This window comes from Alligator mississippiensis, chromosome 3 (assembly GCF_030867095.1).
Source record: "Alligator mississippiensis isolate rAllMis1 chromosome 3, rAllMis1, whole genome shotgun sequence".
NCBI lineage: Eukaryota > Metazoa > Chordata > Crocodylia > Alligatoridae > Alligator > Alligator mississippiensis.
Window position 1 is genome coordinate 72,976,273 of NC_081826.1, and position 21,942 is coordinate 72,998,214.

Sequence of the window (21,942 nt, forward strand, 5' to 3'; positions counted from 1 at the left end):
GCATCAGTGCTGAGAAAATGGCAGTGGTGTATTTTAGAACTAAAACACATTAAAGTTGTTTTAGTTCAAAAGCTCACTGCCGCCATTTTCTCAGCACTGACACGCGTCACTGCTTACACTACGCTGCATCGCATGCAGTTGTATATGTCAGCTCACATGCAGAGCAGACTTAATTAATTGAGTCTGCTCCAGTGTGCCAGAGATCCAGCATGTTGGAGCATGAAAATCTATGTGTATAAATGCCCTTGGATCCTTATTCCCATTTTAAAGTGTCTTATGCTCTTAAAACCTGAGGGTGTTTCTATAGCACAAAATGATGCCAGGCAGAGCTGTTCTACATTAGCTCCTGAACTGGAGCTGCAGCACTTAGCGCACAGAGACCACCACATACATGCAGCATATCACTTCCATGCACAAGTCTAGCGTGGATTATCTTTGTACAGCCCTGCCTTGCCCCTTCCAAACATACCCCAACCTCAACTAAAATCCCATAGGTGCAACTAAAAATTTTGCTCGTTATCTTTTAAGAGTTAAGTTGTTCTTGTTATGGCATCATTAAATGTGGGACATTTGTGGGACTCAAGATTTGCTTAAGAGAATTTTATTTATTTACTCTTCTAGAGCTTTGTTACCTTGTGTCAGAAACTTACACAGAAAAAACTTTAGCTAACGACAGCCAGCCAACACATTTTCAACTGCAGTTTGCTCTCTCCACAAAGTAATCAAGTCTTGATCTGCTGAATGTGTAGAGACTTAATGCTACACACAAGCCTTGTCAAAACCGGGGATTCCAGTCACCAGTGGAACAGCTTTGTTGTGATCCATAGCACAAGTGGGCAAATCCACAATTTTCAACACCTTGTACATGCATTTAACCTAGTACAGAGTGAATGCAAAATACTATCAGACACATATACCAGTGTTATGCACCCATTGGCCAAGTACATATAGTCAATAAGCCTGATGCTGAATTGATGCAATCTTTTCAGGTCAGTCTAAGCTGCGTAGATTGAACAGATAAGCAAGTGAACGAACATTCACTTTTGATTCCGGAAATGCAGCCACATGCCTGCAGTGGCCCCACCCAGAAGCCAAGGGGGCGCTGGAGCACATCTCCCTGCTCAACCGGAGCAGGCAGCTTGGGCCAAGGCTAGCCCTCTCACCTTGTGAGGTGGGATTTGTGGGGCAGATGCAAAGCATCCTGGGATGCTGGGGGACTGTGAGTTAAGTTGAATCTGGAGGGGATCTGGGACAGAAGTTCAATAAAACAATTTAACCTAATTCATTTAAGTCTGATACCACATATGTCCAGGTTTATCTTAAACTGGTTTCAGCCATTTGATAGCAGTTTATGTGCAATTAACTTCTGTTGTGTTACAGATTTGAACTGGTTTCAAATCACTTATACTGATTTATGTGTAATTTTTATTAACAGGCACCCTCTTTCCCACTCCCATATCCAGGGCCTGTGGGCAGCTCTGTCCTGCCTCTGGACCATGCTGTCACCACTGCAAGATCCCAGCCCTAAGCCCAGAGCAGCTCCCCACCCAGCTGCACTCCCTGCCACTGCTGCTGGGACCAGTCTGGCACCCTGGCATCATGCTGTAATCACACTGTCACTACTGGGGTCTCCATGGCAACTGGCCACAGCAAGGCAGGCAGCAAGGGGCTGCTGGGAAATGGAGTCCGCTGCAGCCCCAACCTGGCCCATGGACCAGACTCTACCCACCCTTGGGTTAGCTTGATTCACTGAATGCATGTACATATTTGGCTGGGAAAAAACAACTGCTCACCCTGCCCTTTGGGCTGTGCCCCCCCCCCACATTATCCTGACTGGGCTATGTTTAGCCCTGCAGCCCCCACCCACCCACCAACCGATAGACAGACACCCCCTCTTGTGGGCCCACCAACCCCTCCCTATGAACCTGAGACCCAAGCAATCATAAATGGAGAGAGAATTTTATTCATAAAGTTTCAACAAGCATCTCCTGACTTCTACAGCACTAGCACCTTTCCCAGAAGCTATTTAAGAAAAATATCCATCTCCTAACAATTAAAAAAATTAGAAATAGCAAGAGTGTTTTGATATTTATATTTAGATGTTATGCTTCCTTGAAGCTACTTACTAACCCACCCAAATACAAATCTATCAGTGGACACAGAACATTTTGCCTTATCCAGGAGGAGAGGGGAAGATTTACAATACACTTGGGCTCCTCTTTATGTATTTAACATAACTAGCTCATATCCAAACCTAAGAGTTCTTTGAACAACTTCCATGAGGAATTTTCTCTCTCTTTTTAGGTATTTTAATGTACTTTAAAAACATGAATCTAAGACACAGAGAGAGACCAGTATCCAAGAATCCAAACCAAAATCCAAGACAAAAGCACTCTCAAATTCTGAGTTATCACTAAAGTTAGCTTTATCTTGCTCCTTGAGAAAGCAAAGTATGGGAGTGCAAAAGGGAGGGGGACAAACTTCCTGTTCCATAAGGTGGGAAGGCGTCATTCTGCTCTACTACCATCTTTCTAGTTGCTTACGGAGAAGTGCTATCTATTCCTTGCAACAAAAAGAACTGTAGGTATGACATGATGCCTTGCTTCAAAGGAGTAAAGGACAACTGCCTGAAAACTATAGTACAAATCTGTTCGTGGAGAGGCTGGCATTTGTTTTTGTTAATTTAAAATATATTTACTTACACTTCAGTGTTGTTTCCAGTTGAGAATCCTAAGGATATCAGAAAGCTCTTGCTTTTCCTAGATATTGGCTTTGGGGCTTCAGAGAGTTTATCAGGAAAGATCACATTAAAGAGCACTAGGTTACATTCTGAGATAATTATTTAATTTAGAACAATGAAGTTCTGTTTGGAAATTAGAACTGTCACTTTAAAATATGCCTGCTCCTGATTTAACACCAATTCATGGCACAAGACCCAGTTTCAAAATTACATCAAAATGAGAACAGCTAATTTTAAAGTGACAGGTCAAGTGAACCTCAGCATTTTTAAATGAAATAGTTACATTGTGGACTTCATAAAAAACTGTTTTTGTTAAAAACACAAAGCTTCTTCTCTTAGTAGATTTCCTAAAGCCTCAACAGATTTTTCTCTTAAAAATGACAGAAAACTTTATGCTACCTTGAAATATTGGACCTTATTATGATGCCACCATCATATTTCTACTACTACAGTGCCTAGGTTTCTGTCACAGTCCAAGAAACTATGTTTGGAATATGTGTTAGTCAGGAGTTAGGCATCTAAATGTCTGTGGATCTGGGCTTATGTCTCCTTCCTTGCCCTTACAAAAGATTCAGAGGCTGGATCCAGATGTGCAGGCACGTGTGGTTTGTGGCACTGCAAACTGCTTTGCAGTGCCACAAACTACCCTAGTTGTACATTAATCAGTGCACTGTGCTGCTAATTTGAAGCGCTGGGGTAAAAATTGCTACCAAGATTTCCTGGCAGCAAAAAAACAAAACAAAACAAAACAAAAAACAGCGCAAACCATGCCAAAATTACAGGCACTGAGACAAATGCAGAGATGAGGGAGCAGGCAACCCTGGCTGTCTGCTCTCCCATGTCCACGCACTGTGGAGCCCCCATGCTGAAGCACCCTCCATCCCGCCAGCTGCTCTGCAGCTGGCTGGGGCTCAGTGTGCCTCAGCATGGGAGCTACACAGTGGAGCCCCCACACAGGCAGCCATCCCAGAGCTGCCTGCTCCCCCATCTCGAGGCACGCTGTACAGCCAGGAAGGGAGTGGTTACTTGGGGCACAGGGTGCCTCAGCATGGGGGCTCTGCAGCACGCAGAGATTAGGAAGCAGGCAGCCCAGGTCTCAGCAGGCCTCCATGTGCCGCTCCCTGGCCAGCTGGGGCACAGGGGATGACTAGCCCGTGCTGAGGCACCCCGTGTCCCAGCTAGCCCCTCACTCCTGCAGCACATGAAACAGCAGGACAATGTGTCCCACTGCAAAGCACATGGGCAGGGGTGTGCACTGGGGCACAAAGTAGCGCAGCAAATTTGTGGTACTATTTATGCTGCCGCAAAAGCACACCCCTGCTCATGTGGACCCAGCCATATTGTCTTTCAGATTGGGAAAAGAAAGATGGGAAAAGACACTAAAAAGCAGGTTTATGCCAGCAGTCTTCATGACATACCAATAAATTCCTCTCACATTCTATTATTTTAACATGGTCTTACTTTCCCTTCATATTATTCTATAAGCACAGTACTTTGTATCTCAGTAGCACACAAACAGCCTAATTACATACAGTCCGTTCTACCAAGGCTGTGTGATTAGCAGGCCATGGACTGCATGAGGTCCACAAAGTGTTAAACTGAATTCCCTGAGCTTTCACCCCACTGCTGTTCCCCCTATTGCTCTGGCCACATCAGCAGCCAAGGTCTCCAGACTAACCCTCCAGGTTCTGCTTCCTGTGACTGCCCCAGGGGGTGGTGCAGCACAGTATATAGCACATCCCATGGTGCTGAGGGAACCTATCATGCAATGCAGTGGGAGAGCCCAGGAACAGTGAGCAGGAGGGGAGCTGCTTTCCCACATATATGTGCATGGTGCAGCGGTGGGTAGGACACAGTAGCAGCCTGCAGCCACTGCATGGTCCCCAGCAGTGTAGAAGTTGGACAGCACTGCTCTACACCAACCCATAGGATAAGATCCTGGATAGTGCTGAGCACTAGGGCTGTGAGAAATTTCACCGCCAGTTTTGTTTTGATACTGTTTCAACCCATTGTGAGGTTGAAGCAGCAAAATTAAAATGGAACAGATATAGTTGAAACAACCTTGAAACAAAATGAGGCAAGTCGAAACGTTTCACTGTTTCAACGCTGTTTCAACATTTTGCCCATAGGCTATAATGGGGAAGGACAAAACAGCTGATAACTTTGTCATTTCTGGCCTGATTTGGATGAAACTTGCAGAGATGGTATCCCCTTCTGAGGGCATGATGTCTGCCAACTTTCAAGGAGATAGGTGCAGGGGGGTGGGGAAACTGTACCCCAAAATTTTGAAAGCAAAACTCATGTCACATATATGTGTTAAGCCACCGTGGGGTCAAAACTGCAGGCATGCTAGCCCCTGCAGAGGCCAAAGTCTGCCAAGTTTCAAGGAGACAGGTGCAGGGGTTTGAGGGAAGCTGTACCTAAAGCTGCAGACAAGCAGAACTCGTGACATGGGTGACACTGTGTGTGTTAAGGCGCAGCAGGGTGAAAGCTGCAGGCATGCTAGCCCCTGCTGAAGCCACGATGCCTGCCAGCTGTCAAGGAGATAGGCGCAGGGCTTCTGGGGCTCTGCATCCCTAGCTGCTGACAGGTAAAACTTGTGACATGGGTGCTTGTGCAACTGACTGTCTCTGCCTTGGGGCAGAAGCAGTCCCTGGCTCTGTATTGATTCTTTCCTCTCCTTAGTGTGTGGTTTTGTAGGTGTTAACCCTTGCTCATTAACTCATTATCCTCTCTAGCTACTATGTATTGAGCTGGTCCCTGAGTGAGTCATGATTAATTGCATAACACAGTAGCTAGCTAGCACAAGCACCCATGTCACAAGTTTTGCCTGTCAGCAGCTAGGGGTGTAGGGCCCCAGAACCCTGCTTGTATTATTTACCATTGTTTTGTTAAATAAAACAGATCAGCTAAATGATTCAAATAGTGAAAAGACAGACAAGATATGTTATACTGACAGCACACAATTCATTGCACATCCTCTAGCACTCTGACCCCTCCTCCCCCAGTTCTCTAGACGACACATAAACAAGTGTCCTTTCACAGAAAGGGCAGAATGGCTCCAGACCCTGGTCATAGCTTTCCGTAACAAAGCAGGGAAGTGAAAACTCTGGTTTATTTACAAAGTGTACGTGCTACAAGTGACAGAGATAAAAGCTTTTCCCAGGGGGAATTCAAGGAGCATATTAACATGTACCCCTGCTGTATGCCTTTTTCTTTGTTGTTCAGCAGTAAAGGCAGAGATCTGTGAATTCACATGAACCTATATGGCATCCTATATGAGTACTTGTAACACAGTAGGCCATTGAAAATTGAAGTTAGATTCCTATCTGCATAGAGAAGGAAAATTATTTTCTTCTATTTAGTGAGCATGTTAGATAATACATTTCCCACTTGAACAATTATACACAAATTTACAAAGCTTTTATGGCTCAATAACTGTACAGAACATAAATACCAATAGGAATTTCACTGTGTATTTGGGAAAGACAACCTTTCAGTTACTCTGAAGAAAGTCATTTTGTGTCTTAAAGCTTGTCATTTTTCCAAACTATATAGTTAGTCCAACAAAAGATATTATCAAACAAATCCTTTGTCTTTCATATTTCCTGGACCATCTTGGCTACAACACTACTAACTCGTACAGAGGTAGGTATAAGGCATAAGTGAAAAAACAACAGTGGGAAATATAATAGAAACTAAATGCACTTGCATTATTTACTCCTTAAGTTTTCCTGTACTGCTTTTCCTCACTATAAACCTGTTCTCCATTCCTCCTCATGCTATTAGAACATGAATTATGCCCATGGGCCAGGTCCAACTCCTGGAACCATGTCATTCAACCTGCAGAGCTCCCCGTGGATTTGTGGACAGCCCCATGGACTATGCCCTTGTGTGTCAGATTGGCACACAGGGTAGTGCAGGGCCTGATCCCAATGTGCAGGACTGGGTGCAGCCTGGGTCCCTGGTGCCTGATCACAGCACATGGGACTAGGTAGGGATGGCACAGAGCCTTGGAGCCCAATCATGGTGCAAGGGGCTGGGAGGGGATGGTGTGGGACCTGATCTGACCCTCAGGCTGGCCTCATGACAGTCATCTGTTTCATTGGAACAAAACCTTAAGCACTACAGAACTATGTAAACATACAGGATAATTTCCTGTGGATATTTTTTTTCTAAAAAGATGCTCTGCTTCTAGTAAGACATACAAAAAACTAGAACTCTTAGTTCCAAAATGATACCTTTTATTAGACCAACTGGAAAGTGACAAGAAATTGTCCTTTTCTGCAAGCTTTTGGGATCAAAGTCCCTTCGTCAGGCTCTGGAAAAAGTGTAGATGGTACAAGATGGTAAAAAGTTCCCATAGGTAGGAAAAAAACTTCATTTTTGCTCAGAGGGAGCTGAAGATAAAAGTCTGTCCCCCTGGGTCCATGAGTGTGTAGAAATTCATTTAAAGAAGGCTTATGGCCACAGGTGAGAGTAGGAATCTTACAAAGGTTGTTCTGGCTTAACAAGTATTAAAATAATTGTTTTAAGGCTGGCTTTGTCATTAGTACTTCTCTGAATGGTTCTGACAGAAAAATGTTAAGGAAGAAAATATTTGCAAAATGTCCATATTTCTGCTTAAAAGGAGTCCTTTTGGGTTCATTAAAATGAACTCCTCCTTCTGAGGGTTAACTGGAGCCATTTGAAAACAAATAGTTTTAAGTCTTTTGAGCAACTTTTAATTAAGCATCTCAAATAACAAGTTTTAAATGCAAATTATCATTACACATTTGGTATATAGTTAGTTTTCTCAAGAACTTTACTGAAGCTTTGTGACTGTATTACAAGTCTGTACACTACTATGGTTTAAAGCAGGACTGGCCAACCTGCAACTTTGGTGTCACAAGTGGCATAGGCAGCCTCTCTATGTGGTACATGATAGACTGGGGAGGGGAAAGCAGCACAGTGGCAGATAGGGCAGAAAGCAGAGCATTAGATCAAGAAGGGAACACAGGGTAAAAAGCAGAAAACAGAGCAGCAGCTTGTTTGGGAAGCATGGGACAGGAACAGAATGCAGAGCAGCCGATCAGGTAAAGGTAAGAGATCAAAGAGGCACTTCTGGAGGGTATGGGGCTAATCTGCCGTATGCCAGCCAAAAAAGTTGGCCACCCCTGCTCTGTACCAAATTGCTTTCAGGGAGTTTACCTAATTTACTATTCTGAGATATCAGTTTTGCCCAGAAACAGATCTTTCAACCTCTTTGTCTCAATCTCTTCTTCAGAGCTCCTGAAGTCTGGGCTGGAGATGGACCCTCCAATTAGGCAAAATGTATGTTCACATCCCTTTCAGGGGAACAGAGCTCCACAGCATTGACACAAAACAAACCAGCAAACAAAGAAACCTCTGGCCTTGCTCAATTACTATTCACTGTGCCTTTTCCAGTTCCTGGGCAATGCAACACCCCAGACCAAGTAGTCTTTCTACCAGAGGCCTCCCTACAACTGGTTCTTAGGGTCTTGTCAAAGGGAAACACTTGCCATATGTTTTATTTAGGTTGTAGTAAGTCTTACCATACCATATTAACAGTTAGAAATAGTTCTGAGCAGTCACATAGTAATGCTTACTACCATCTCTAAATGTAACACGTGACATGGTGTGCCACTGCATTGTTAACTGCTTCCAGACTTCAGCGTGGTGCCAGGGCTGGGACCAATAGCCAGTAAGCTGTGCCAACATTATCTCCATGGGGCAGTCAGATGATAACTGAAGACATATTACTTAATACAATCTGGAGAGGCTCTTCTCCAGAAGAGTCTTAACTTTTCTGCAACTTGATCACACTTAGCACATGGTCAGGGAAACTGTGGGTCCCTTACTGCATGAATGTACAGACACTTGCATTTTAACACATCCTAAGTGTAATGTGTGACAAAGCCATTAGTCTGAGCCAGGTTTCTTGCCCCAGCCTATTAGTCTTCCTCAATCTGCCCCCAGCTTCAAGGCTTTCTCTCAGTTAAGGTCAACACCCTCTACAGACTGTAGTAAACAGAGCTAATTCATTAGGGCTGGCTAGCTCCAAAATTCCTTTGCCTTAAAAGGGCAGCTTCCCTGTTACATCTCCTATCCAAGGACCTTGCGTGCATCCTCAGCTTCTTATGATCAATTTACCTGTGTCTTGAGGTAGCAGCTCCTGTTCCTATAGACACTCTAGCTCTTCTCCAAGCTCACTGACCATTAAAATGAACTCTTTCAAAATCAGCTGAAAGATCCAGTTACTCCAGCTATGCAGACGGAGGTCAGACTATATAGTCTCCTATAGCCTCCTTTTTCCTTGGGGCTCCAGCAAGGTTCATGCCATGTATTAAGTCTTCAGTTCAATCTTCAGTTCACCGGCACTTATTTCTGCCTGGCCCTCATGCAATTCTGCTACCAGACCATACATTACTACCCTTTGGAGCTACAGGACCTGCTCTGAGGTAACCAGAATTTCTTGAAGCTTTTTGATAAAATTAACTTGGCCCAGTTAATCAAATTAACATTTCCAGTTCAGATGTGCCCTTCTGTTATACCTAAGCTTCCTCTTTCTCCATGGTATATGCCAGACTTGTCCTTCTGCAGCACCTCCTCCTGGAGAAACCTAGGGTTGCAGCTTCTCCATTATATGAGCAAAGTTACATGTTCCATTTAGATTATACTAAGGGCACTTAAAATTGAAATGTCCACACATTAAAGGTTGTTAACTTGTGCAAAGTGCCCTCCGAGCATCGCAGTTGTGCCACTTCAGGTGAGGGTTAACTCTGAGCCATGCTATGTAGCTTGTGTAAAGGTAGTTTCAGTCTGCTCCACAGATCTAAAACAAGCAATTTACAGTAGTCCTCCAGCCTCCCAGGATGCACTGCTCACAGCCTGCCCCTACCCCTCCACCCAGAGTAGGGGTAGAGCCCAGCTAGCTGCACCCCTGCTCACCAGCCTTCTAGTGGCAAATTGGAGCTAGGCAGGCAAGAAACTATATTAATCCCTATGTTACATTACTCACAGTACATTCGAACCACTACTTTGTTGCTTCCCTTGTTTACAGCCTGCCGTCCTCTTTCCCAGTTAGCCCCTAGCAGCAGTGCTTTCTCCCACTTACATCCAGCATCCAGTACAGATTGCAGCAGGCCAACTAACAACAGGGTTGCTTTCCATTAAAGGAACAGTCTACCCTGCTACAGGGAAAAATTACCTACTTGCTCAAGAAACTAACACTTCTTTGAACTGCAGATAGAAATCTAAAGATTTAAAATGTAGCCAAATTCTATTTTCAGTGACACTGGTACAGTTACCACTGCACCAAAGCATCAGCTACCAGTATGTTCATTAAAAGCTAAAACGTAATTAGAGAGGTACTAATCATAGCTACACAATAAAAGTATATACCACATCTCCATCATAGCATCTTTATGATCTGAGTTTTACCTTTAAAACAGGGCTTTAGCCTTTTTGCATGAAGAATGCAGCATACCTCACCAAACTAATGTTAGTCTTTGAACAGACAATGAATTTTACGGGAATTTACAAATGTGTTTTAAAACTAAACATTTTAAACTTGATCCTACACATTTTGGCACTTGGGGTTATATCATTTTTTGTTCTAAATGGTCTCAACAGAGGAAAAAAAGAGGCTTTCCAGGTAAAACTAATGAAATAAATCAAAGGGGTTTTTTTATTGTATACTAGGCTCTCGATCTATGAAGTAAATTAGTAGCAAAAATTCCCTTTTACACAAGTGTTTACATTTGTTATATATCACCTTATTTTTGTTTATTGACTGCAGCTGTTTTATAGGAAACTGTATAATACAGCTAATTATACTTAAACTGTTCCAAGGGAAATGGCCAAAAGCATACATAAATGACAAGGATATTCATCAGACACTAGCAGATGTAAAATGGATGTTGTGATTAAGATTTTAACACATTTCAGAGCCCTGCTGCCTCAGATAGTTTTGTGATGACGTACTCACTCATCTATTTCCCCTTAGTGTTTATGTTGGAAAGATGGCACATTATTTTGAAACAAATGAAGAAAAAAGTAGACTGCAAAGGAAACAGCAGTAACTGGTCCCTACATGGGCCATTTAACTCTGCCATGTGTGTGTAGTCTACACAAATCAAGGCTCAAAACAATGAACAAGGCATGATAATAACTTAAGTCTAATTTATTTTTTAGGATACATTGTATATTATGGCCCTATAGCCTAATGGAGCCAGTGGGAATCTTTCCACAGACTTTAGTTAAGTCTTGTTGCAAAGCCAGCTGAACAGGTCTGTAACAGCTCCCTGTTTACACTGGTTATAAAGGAGGTGAACTCCATTCTCCAGTGCACCGGGGAGTGGAGTCATGCATTTACCAGCACTCTACCCCTTTTTCCTGTGTTTCTCCATTGGGAAAAATATTTTTATAATGAGACATTTTAATTATGGGTACAGAGATGGATTTGAGAAAAAAGGGGGTGAAAATGAAATTCTTACTCTTTCCAACCATCACCAGTACATGGATCCCAGGACAGGGCATAGTCAACCCCTAAACAGCAAAGTATAGTGCTAGACACCATTTACACAATCCTGCCAGTCCACTGCTTTAGAAATTTACAGTTTTTTTAAGACTGAAGACTATTGATTGTGGTTTATCAACAGTACTTGATATGAACCAAACCCTACAAAAATTAAAGCTGGAACAATTAAAGCTGGTCCATTTTTTATATATATTTGAAAGACTTAAATCCTCATAAAAGGTGAAACTGTGATACACTCTGCAGCACACAGGGATTCTTTTTCTTTGTGGAAGTGGCAAAAATTACCTCAGATGTCTGTACATGACCACACAGAGCCTGGGAAACAAGCAGGAAGAACTGGAAGTCATCACAGAGGCCCACAACTATGATGTGATTGGAATAACAGATTTGGTGAGATAGCTCACAAGACTGGAGCAGTCATAGATAGGTAAAAACTGTTCAGGAGAGAAGAGGGGAGGGAAGAAGAGGAGGAGGAGTTGCACTCTATGCAAAAGAGCCATATGATTGCTTAGAGCTCCAGTATGAAATGAAACTGGAGATAGACCTGTTAAAAGTCTTGGGGTTAAGGTTAGAGGGTAGAGCAACAAAGGTGATGTTGTGGTGGGTGTGTGCTATAGACTACCAGACTAGGAGGATGAAGTCAGTGTTGACGCATGGGGGGGGGAATATGTGCACCCCTTGAGAGTACTGGTGCACCTTCTGACAAGCCATGCTCCCCGCTTAGGCAATAGGCAGAGGAGGCAGGCAGGAGCACCGGTGCCCCCCCTGCAACTACCAGCCGGGGAGTGGGAGTGCCAGATTAAGTGCCACGGCCACTTTCGGGAGCACCGCTGCTTCCCAGTAGGTATGATTGGCTGCGGGGGACCCTCCCCCTCCCCAGTCTATGAGACTGGCTGCAGGGGGACCCTCCTCAGTCACTGACTGGTTGCTGGGGGGGGGGGGGGCATGTGCTCCCCCCTGACTAAGATAGCACCAGTCACACATGAATGAGGTAGATGAGCTTTGTTTAGACAACTATAGATGTTTCCAGATTACAGGCCCTGGTTCTTATAGGAGACTTCAGTCACCTTGACTTCTGCTGGGAGGGCAATACAGCAGTACACAGGCAATCTAGGAAGTTTTTGGAGAGTACTGGCGACAATTTCCTGGTGCAAGTATTGGAAAGGGCAACTAGGGGCCATGCTCTTCTTGATCTGCTGCTCACAAACAGCGAAGAATTGGTGGGGAATGTAGTAGTGGATGGCAACTTAGGCAGCAGTGACCATGCAATGATCAGGTTCAGGATCCTGACAAAAGGATGAAAGAAGAGGAGCAGAGTAGGGACCCTGGGCTTCAGAAAAGCAGACTTTGACTCCCTCAGGGAACTGATGGACAGGATCTCCTGCGGGTGGCAGCCTGAGGGGGAAAGGAGTCCAGGAGAGCTGACTGTATTTTAAAGAAACCTTACTGAGGGCACAGGAACAAACGATCCCAATGTGCAGGAAGAATAGCAAATAAGGCAGGCAACCAGCTAGTTTTAGCAGAGAACTCTTCAGTGAGCTGAAACACAAAAAGAAAGTTTACAAGAAGTGGAAGCTTGGACAGATGATTAGGGAGGAGTATAAGAATATTGCTTGGGCATGCAGGAATGAAATCAGGAAGGCCCAACGCAGTTAGAGTTGCAGCTAGCAAGGGTCATGAAAGGCATCAAGAAGGGTTTCTACAAGTATGTCAGCAACAAGAGGAAGGTCAGGAAAAGTGTGGGTCCCTTACTGAATGGGGGAGGCAACCTAGTGACAGATGATGAGGAAAATATGAAGTACTCAATGCCTTTTTTACCATGGTTTTCACAGGCAAGGTCTGCTCCCAGACTACTGGGCAGCACAGTTTGGGGAGATGGTAAGCAGCCCTTAGCGGTGAAAGAACAGGTTAGGGACTATTTAGAAAATCCTGATGTGTACAAGTCCATGGGGCCAGATGTAATGTATCCAAGGACGCTGAGGAAGTTGGCTGGTGTGATTGCAGAGCTGCTGGCAATTATCTTTGAAAACTCATGGCAATTGGGGGAGGTCCTGGATGATTGGAAATGGGCAAATATAGTGTCCATCCTTAAGAAGGAGGATCTGAGGAACTACAGACCAATCAGTCCCTGAAAAAATCATGAAGCAGGTCTGCAAGGAATCCATTTCTAAGCACTTGGAGGAGAAGAAGGGGATTAGGAACAGTCAACATGGATTCTCAAGGGCAAGTCATGCCTAACCACTCTGATTGCCTTCTATGATAAGACGACTGGCTCTGTGGATGCAGGGAAAGCAGTGTACATGATATACCTTGACTTTAGCAAGGCTTTTGATATGGTTTCCCACACCATTCTTGCAAGCAAGTTAAGGAAGTATGGGTTAGATGAATGGACCATAAGGTGGATAGAAAGCTGGCTGGATTGTCAGGCTCAGTGGTGGTCATCAATGGCTCAATGTCTACCTGGCAGCCGGTATCAAGTAGAGTGCCCCAGGTATCAGTTGTGGGACTGGTTTTATTCAATATCATAGAAACTTAGGGTTGGAAGTGACCTCAGAAGGTTATCTAGTCCAACCCCCTGCTCAAAGCAGGACCATCCCCAACTAGATTATCCCAACCAAGTCTTTGTCTAGCTGGGTCTTGAAAACGCCCAGAGATGGAGCTTCCATCATGTCTCTGGGTAACCTGTTCCAGCGTTTTACTACCCTCATAGTGAGAAAATTCTTCCTAGTATCTAACCTAAACTTCCCTTGCTGCAACTTGAGACTGTTGCCCCTTGTTCTGTCATTTGCCACCACTAAGAACAGTCTAGCTCCATCCTCTTTTGAACTCCATTTCAGGAAGTTGAAGGCTAATATTGAGTCCCCTCCGTCTCCTCTTCTCTAGACTAAATAATCCCAGTTCTCTCAGCCTTTCCTCATAAGTCATGTGCCCCCAGCCCACACCACCACCACTTTTGTTGCCCTCCACTGGACTCTCTCCAATTTGTTCACATCCTTTCTGAAGTCCAAAAATGAACAAAGTACTCCAGATATGGCCTCACCAGCGCTGAATAGAGGGGAATAATCACTTCCCTTGACCTACTGGCAACACACCTACCAATGCAGCCCAGTATGCCATTAGCCTTCTTGGCAACAAGAGCACACTACTGGCTCATATTCAGTTTATTGTCCACTGTAACCCCCAGGTCCTTTTCTGAAGAGGTGCTGCCCAGTCAGTCAGCCCCTAGCTTGTACCCACCCATGGAACTGTTCCTTCCTAAGTTCAGGACACTTAAGTTGGCAGATGGATGCCTCTTTCTGCCACAGAAGGGAGTTTCCAACCACCACGACCACCCATTGCTTCTTCTTGGTGGCAGTTGTCTTGATCTTTCCCACCTTGGAGAAACCTAGCTTGTCCTCCTCCACCAATGGAATGTGCTCAGGTGCTAGGGCTCCAGATCTAGTCTCCAGACAAACTGCTGCAGGTTGAGATAAAGATTTCTGATTGCTGCCACAGGTCACAAGCTTCCAGCTTCCTGGGAGTCTGTGTCCTATCCTTTAGTGCTGCCTCTGGCAGTTCTTCCTCCACATTCCCAGAGGTCTCCTCCAGCATCGAATTGATGAACTCCTCATGATGGACGGTGCTTCAGAGACTTGCCACCTCCTTCTGTAGCTCTCTTGCTTGTTCCCTGAGAGACCCCCACCAGGAGACACTGCTCACACTGCAGGCAATCCCCCACCTGGCCATCACCGGAAGGAACCTGCAAGCCGTAGTCTCCACAGCCCCAAACCTGGACCTGGGTGGAGGCCTCGATGGTAAGTGGTCCTGCCTGGACAGAAACCTCACAGGTGCAAGCAGAGGCAGTGGCAATGGCTCTGGCATTGTGATGTCCTCCAGCCATTTCCCCTGGTCTCTTAATCTGCCTCTTCTCTCTTACAGCCCTTCTTCCAAGCACACCTTCCCTAGTGAACTCACCTGAGATCTGGCATGTTTACTGTCCCTTGGCCCCAAAAGGTTCCTTTTTCCCTGCTTCCTCATACCAAGTTGAAAGGCTGTCCCATCAAAGGGAGGGTGGGGCATGAGAACTAGCCTGAGAACTGACCAGTGAACTGCTTGCCCTCTTTGCTGCCCCTGTTCACAGAAATTGATCATTAACAATCTGGAATATGGGATGGAATGCACCCTTGGCAAGTTCACAGATGACACCAAGCTGGTGGGGAGTAGTAGATACACTGAAGGGTAAGGTTAAGATTCAGAGTGACCTAGATGAATTGGAGGATGGGGCCACAAGAAATGTGATTCAAAAAGGACAAGTTCCAAGTCCTGCACTTAAGACAGAAGAATCCTATGCATCACAGACTTGGGACCAACTGGATTGCTGGATTCTGCAGCTCTGCAGAAAAGGACCTGGAGGTTACAGTGGACAATAAGCTGGATATGAGGCTACAGTATGGCCTTGCTGCCAAGAAGGCTAATAGCATATTGGGCTGCGTTAGTAGCAGCATTGCCAGCAGATTCAGGGAAGTAATTATTCCCCTCTATTCTGCACTGTTGAGGGCACATCTATAGTACTAAATCCAGTTTTGGGACTCCCACTACACAAAGGATGTGAACAAGTTGGAGAGAGTTCAACGGAGGGCAACAAAAGAGGCCTGGGAGACACAAATTTTGAGGATAGGCTTATTAAGTTTGGAGAAGAAAAGATGGAGGACGGATTTTGATAGCAGCCTTCAACTACCTGAAAGAGTGTTTCCAAAGAGGATGGCCAAAAGGGGGGCACATAAAAAGTGGAAACAGGGAGAGATTACTAAAGAGGAGTATACCTCCTCTGCTCACGCTTGTAGGGAGGCAGTTAGACGGGCCAAAGCTACCATGGAGCTGAGGATGGCATCCCAAGTTAAGGATAACAAAAAATTGTTCTTTAGATATATAGGGAGTAAAAGGAAGGCCCAGGGAGGAATAGGACCCCTACTAAATGGGCAGAAGCAATTGGTGATGGACAGGGGGGGACAAGGCTAGACTCCTCAATGAGTTGTTTGCCTCAGTGTTCCTAAGCGAGGGGCAAGACAAGTCTCTCACTGGGATTGTAGAGAGGCAGCAGCAAGGCACCAGACTACCATGCGTAGACCCTGAGATGGTGCCGAGTCACTTGGAGGAACTGGATGCCTTTAAGTCGGCAGGCCCGGATGAGCTCCATCCGAGGGTACTGAAGGCACTGGCCGACGTCATTGCACAGCCACTGGCGGGAATATTCCAACGCTCGTGGTGCACAGGCCAAGTCCCGGAGGACTAGAAAAGGGCCAATGTGGTCCCCATTTTCAAGAAGGGGAGGAAGGAGGACCCGGGCAATTATAGGCCAGTCAGTGTCACCTCTATCCTTGGCAAAGTCTTTGAAAAAATTATCAAGGCTCACATTTGTGAGAGCGCGGCAGGACAAATTATGCTGAGGGGAAACCAGCACGGGTTCGTAGCAGGCAGATGATGCCTGACTAATCTAGTCTCTTTTTATGACCAGGTTACAAAATGCCTGGATGCAGGAATAGGGGTGGATGTCGTATACTTAGACTTCAGGAAGGCCTTCGATACGGTATCCCACCCCATACTGGTGAACAAGTTAAGAGGCTGTGACTTGGACAACTACACAGTCCGGTGGGTGGTGAATTGGCTAGAGGGTCGCACCCAGAGAGTCATAGTGGATGGGTCAGTTTCAACCTGGAAGGGTGTGGGCAGTGGGGTCCCGCAGGGCTCGATCTTTGGACCGATACTCTTCAATGTCTTCATCAGCGACTTGGACGAGGGAATGAAGTGTACTCTGTCCAAGTCTGAGGATGACACAAAACTGTGGGGAGAAGTAGACACGCCGGAGGGCAGGGAACAGCTACAAGCAGACCTGGACAGGTTGGACAAATGGGCAGAAAACAACAGAATGCAATTCAACAAGGAGAAATGCAAAGTGCTGCACCTAGGGAGGAAAAATGTCCGGCACACCTACAGCCTAGGGAATGACCTGCTGGGTGGCATGGAAGTGGAAAGGGATCTTGGAGTCCTAGTGGACTCTAAGATGAACATGAGTCAGCAGTGTGACGAAGCCATCAGAAAAGCCAATGGCACTTTATCGTGCATCAGCAGATGCATGACAAATAGATCCAAGGAGGTGATACTTCCCCTCTATCAGGCACTGGTCAGACCGCAGTTGGAGTACTGCGTGCAATTCTTGGCACCGCACTTCAAGAGGGATGTGAATAACCTGGAGAGGGTCCAGAGAAGGGCCACTCGTATGGTTAAGGGCTTGCAGGCCAAGCCCTACGAGGAGAGACTAGAGAACCTGGACCTTTTTAGTCTCCGCAAGAGAAGGTTGAGAGGCGACCTTGTGGCTGCCTATAAGTTCATCACGGGGGCACAGAAGGGAATTGGTGAGGTTTTATTCACCAAGGCGCCCCCGGGGGTTACAAGAAATAATGGCCACAAGCTAGCAGAGAGCAGATTTAGACTGGACATTCGGAAGAACTTCTTCACAGTTCGAGTGGCCAGGGTCTGGAATGGGCTCCCAAGGGAGGTGGTGCTCTCCCCTACCCTGGGGGTCTTCAAGAGGAGGTTAGATAGGCATCTAGCTGGGGTCATCTAGACCCAGTACTCTTTCCTGCTTATGCAGGGGGTCGGACTCGATGATCTATTGAGGTCCCTTCTGACCCTAACATCTATGAATCTATGAGAGAGAATGTCTCACTGAAGCATCCATAGATGCTTCTCAAGCAAATCCCAGGATGTCATCCTCCCTCTGTAGTCAGCCTTGATGAGGCCTCAGCTGGAGTACTGCATCCAATTCTGGGCTCCACAATTCAAGAAGGATGTGGAGAACCTTGATGGAGTCCAGAGGAGAGCCGCATGCATGATCAGAGGGCAAGAGAACAGGACTTATGAAGAGAGATTGAGAGCCACAGGACTCTTCAGCCTGGAAAAGCGCAGGTTCAGGGATGACCTGGTGGCAGCCTATAAGTGTATAAGGAGTGTGCATCAGGATCTGGGGTAACACCTGTTCACCAGAGCGCTCCAAAGGATGACAAGGTCCAACAGTCACAAACTCCTCCAAGACCGTTTTAGGCTAGACATAAGGAAAAACTTCTTTATGGTCTGAGCCCCCAAGGCCTGGAATAGACTCCCCCCAGGGGCGGTGCAAGCACCTCCACTGGACTCTTTTAAGAAATGTTTGGATGCTTATTTTCCTGGCATCCTTTTACCCTAGCTGACTTCCTGCCCCTGGGGCATGGCTCTGGACTCAAGGTCCCTTCCATCCTTAATGTTCTCAGTGGTGCCAGAGGATAGAACAAGGAGCAATAGTTTCAAGTTCAAGCAAGGGAAATTTAGGTAGGATATTAGGAAAAACTCTCTCACTAGGAAGCTGGTGAATCACTGGAAATGGGTTGCCTAGAGAGGTGGTGGAATCTCTATCTTTGGAGGTTTTCAAGGCCTGGCTTGACAAAGCACTAGCTGGAATGATCTAGTTGAGGATGGCCTTGCTTTGAGCAGGGTGTTGGACTAGATGACCTCCTGAGGTCCCTTCCAACCCTAATTTTCTATGATTCTATGAAAATTTAACCACAGGTTTTGTATGGAGAAGTTTTGCCATATTTAAAGAAAAACACAAATTTCAATATATTTTTGAAGCATAGACACAAATTCGACCTAGTACCTCAGTAATTTTCTTGTTACTATCATATAGGATAACTAACACCCTCAGCCAGTAACGTGGGCTCCGAATATCAATTGAAACACTGCAATTTTATACTGCAAGCTTGCAATACTGTGGGTTACCATCCTTGGTTCCAGAAAGAGAGAGAGATAGAGATATCGATCAGCTCAAGATCCAGGTCCTTGTTACAGTTAGGGACTGAACTCAGGAATGGATGCAGAGGCACTTCAGTGGCATTGTCACACCCCACCTTTCAGACCATGCGAGGGACTTTAAGTCTCCAGAGCAGGTAAGTATCCCCCCACCACAATCAGCTGCACAACCCCTTTGGTGCCATTCCTTGCTCTTCCACCCACTGCTACAACTGTCTCACCTGTCCTACCTGAGCTATGAGTGGGAAAAGCACTAGAACCATTTCTTGCCTGCTCTAGCCAACTGTGTAGGGATAGGCAACCCCTGGCACAGGTGCCAGTGTGTGGCACGTAAAAGGCATTTTCCTTGGCGCACATGCCTTGGGGAGGGTGGTAAGAAAGAGGCTGGGGCTGCACTGTCACAACAAGGATTGGGTCCCTTGCAGTTTCCCTGCCCCAGCATACCAACATCTTGGGTTGTGGGTGTTTTTGGCACTCTGGCCAAAAACATTTCTGATCCCTGGTGTAGAGGCTGGGCTCAGCTGGAAGCAGAGGCAGGCAGGTCCACTATGCCAAGCAGGGAAGAGGCTCGGGGGGGGGGGGGGGGAACCTGCCCACTACCACTGTCTCCAGCCGAGCCTGGATCCATGTACAGCTCAGCTGGAGTGAGGAAGGAGTGGCTTTGGAGCTTTTCCCACCCCCAGCTAGGGAATGAGCACAGAGTGGAAAGGAGGGGGCAGTGGAATGCCTATCTGATTTGTGGATGTTAAAAAAAAGTCCCTAACTGCTGATCGTGCAACATGGTCTGCCCACCATTGTGGGGAGGAAGGAACTGGAAGAGAGGATACAGCATCCTTTGCAGCATTGGTTACTGCTCTTGTACCCCCTTTACAAAATCCTGGATCCACCCATGGCTCAACTAATGTAATTTTGATCAACATAACATATATTCTATATTCTTTATGCCCATGTTCTATACAAGGTTTTGTGCTGACCAGAGATTACTGTTCCATCCTGGAAATCTTCAGCTCCCTTTTAAGAGTAACTGAACATCCCTTTTACACTGCCAGAGCAGTGAAAGGAGATAGAGCAAGGGGGCAAGATTTAGATGCTAGAGTCTCTAGGAGTGCATTATTCTATCAAAGCTGATTTAAACCTTCAGCATTCCTAGGTTTCTCTGTTACATGAAGACTGCTCATCTTTCATGGTACTTTAGAAACGAATATACTATCCTCCTCAAGGACTTCAATTGTATATTTTTGTAAGAGAAAAGATTAGGCATGCTCTCCCTGTGCTTTCCTAAACCCCACTTAAAATACCTCACTTAAAATACTAACAGAGCCTAAACCTGCGTTTTTATTTACACCACTGGTCTTTATTGAAACTAAGAGAAAGAAGAGCAGTCAGAAAAAGCTTTGCTGTTCATATGTATGTTTGTTTAAAAGCTGACAAAATGTGACACAGATGTCTGAAATACTGAAGGAAAAGATACTATGAAAAGGTCCTGTTAAACTCTACTGACTTCAACAGAGTGTACGGGTGTACTAAATTGGTGTATGTAGGATCAGAATCTGCCCTGAGACCAACTGTCCTTGCTCAATGCTGAAAATAAGTTCTACTGTAAGAGAAAATGTAATTATGCCTCTGTAGGAAGGAACACATCCGGAATGATCACAAAGTTGGTTGTAATCGATGACCTTTTCCAAAATACCTTGAACTGTTTCTTTGTTAATGGGACCTTCTAAAAGTATACTGGGAGCCATAGGATTCTGGCTTGTACCCATTTTAAACACTGCTTATCGCACGGAGCTACAAACTGTTATCAGATGACCCTGTGCTCATACACAAACACAACCACTATCAGGCACAGACACGCCATAATCTGGCAATAACTTTAAAAAACAGAAACAAACACAATATGTAGGGAATATTAATAAACTCAAGGAATTCTGGCACAGAATAAGATTACTAATAAACCTTCAGAGGGAAGTACAGTAGGACATGATAAAAAAAAACAACCCTTTTTGCTTATGGGATAAAATAGCCTAAATAATTTAAAGCCATACTAAGGCTTTTCTTAAAATGGTCTAAAATTCTATCAGCTTGCTATGGTCTTACAGATGTGATAGTTACCTTCCTGTTGTTTTAGGACCCTAATTTGCCTGAGGAGTTATTACACCAACCATTGCAGGAATCAGTGTCTTTTCCCGTGTAAGTTTTCCTTCCCATGTTTTGGAAGAACATAAGAGTGACAAGAAATGTTGTTACTAAATTGGATACAAGTCAAAGCAACAGGAAGACATTACAGCACAGATGGATTCTAAGGGCCAGCTTTTCAAAAGTTCTCAGCACCAGTAATAGCAGGCAAGAATTTAAGAGCTCAGCACCCATTTAGGAATCAAAATGAAGCAGCCAGATTTTCAGAAGCAGTTGGTACACAACAGCTCCTGTTGCTATTAATACAGACTGGGAATTTCAGATGGTTGCAAAGCATACAGGGGACAACAAGACTGAATTGTTTCTTCTTACAGCACCTTTCACATAATAACATCACTCCTGTACAAAGAAACTTATATAGGTTCAGGCCCACCTAAAGTTAGTGGAACTTTTGCCATCTCCTGTAAAATGGGGGTGATATATTACCCTTGCAGGAATGTTATGAGAACAAAATCCACTCGCAACTGTGAGGCAAGCCAGCTACATTGGTGGCGGGGGTCATATGAGTTGCCTAGACAGGTCAGAACAAAAAGACTAATTCTGTAGAATATCTATGCAAAAGAATAGAGTGTGATGAGCTTTTGGTTAAATAAATCAATGGGTTTTATCAAAAAGATGATATATGCTGCTTAACTTTTCCATG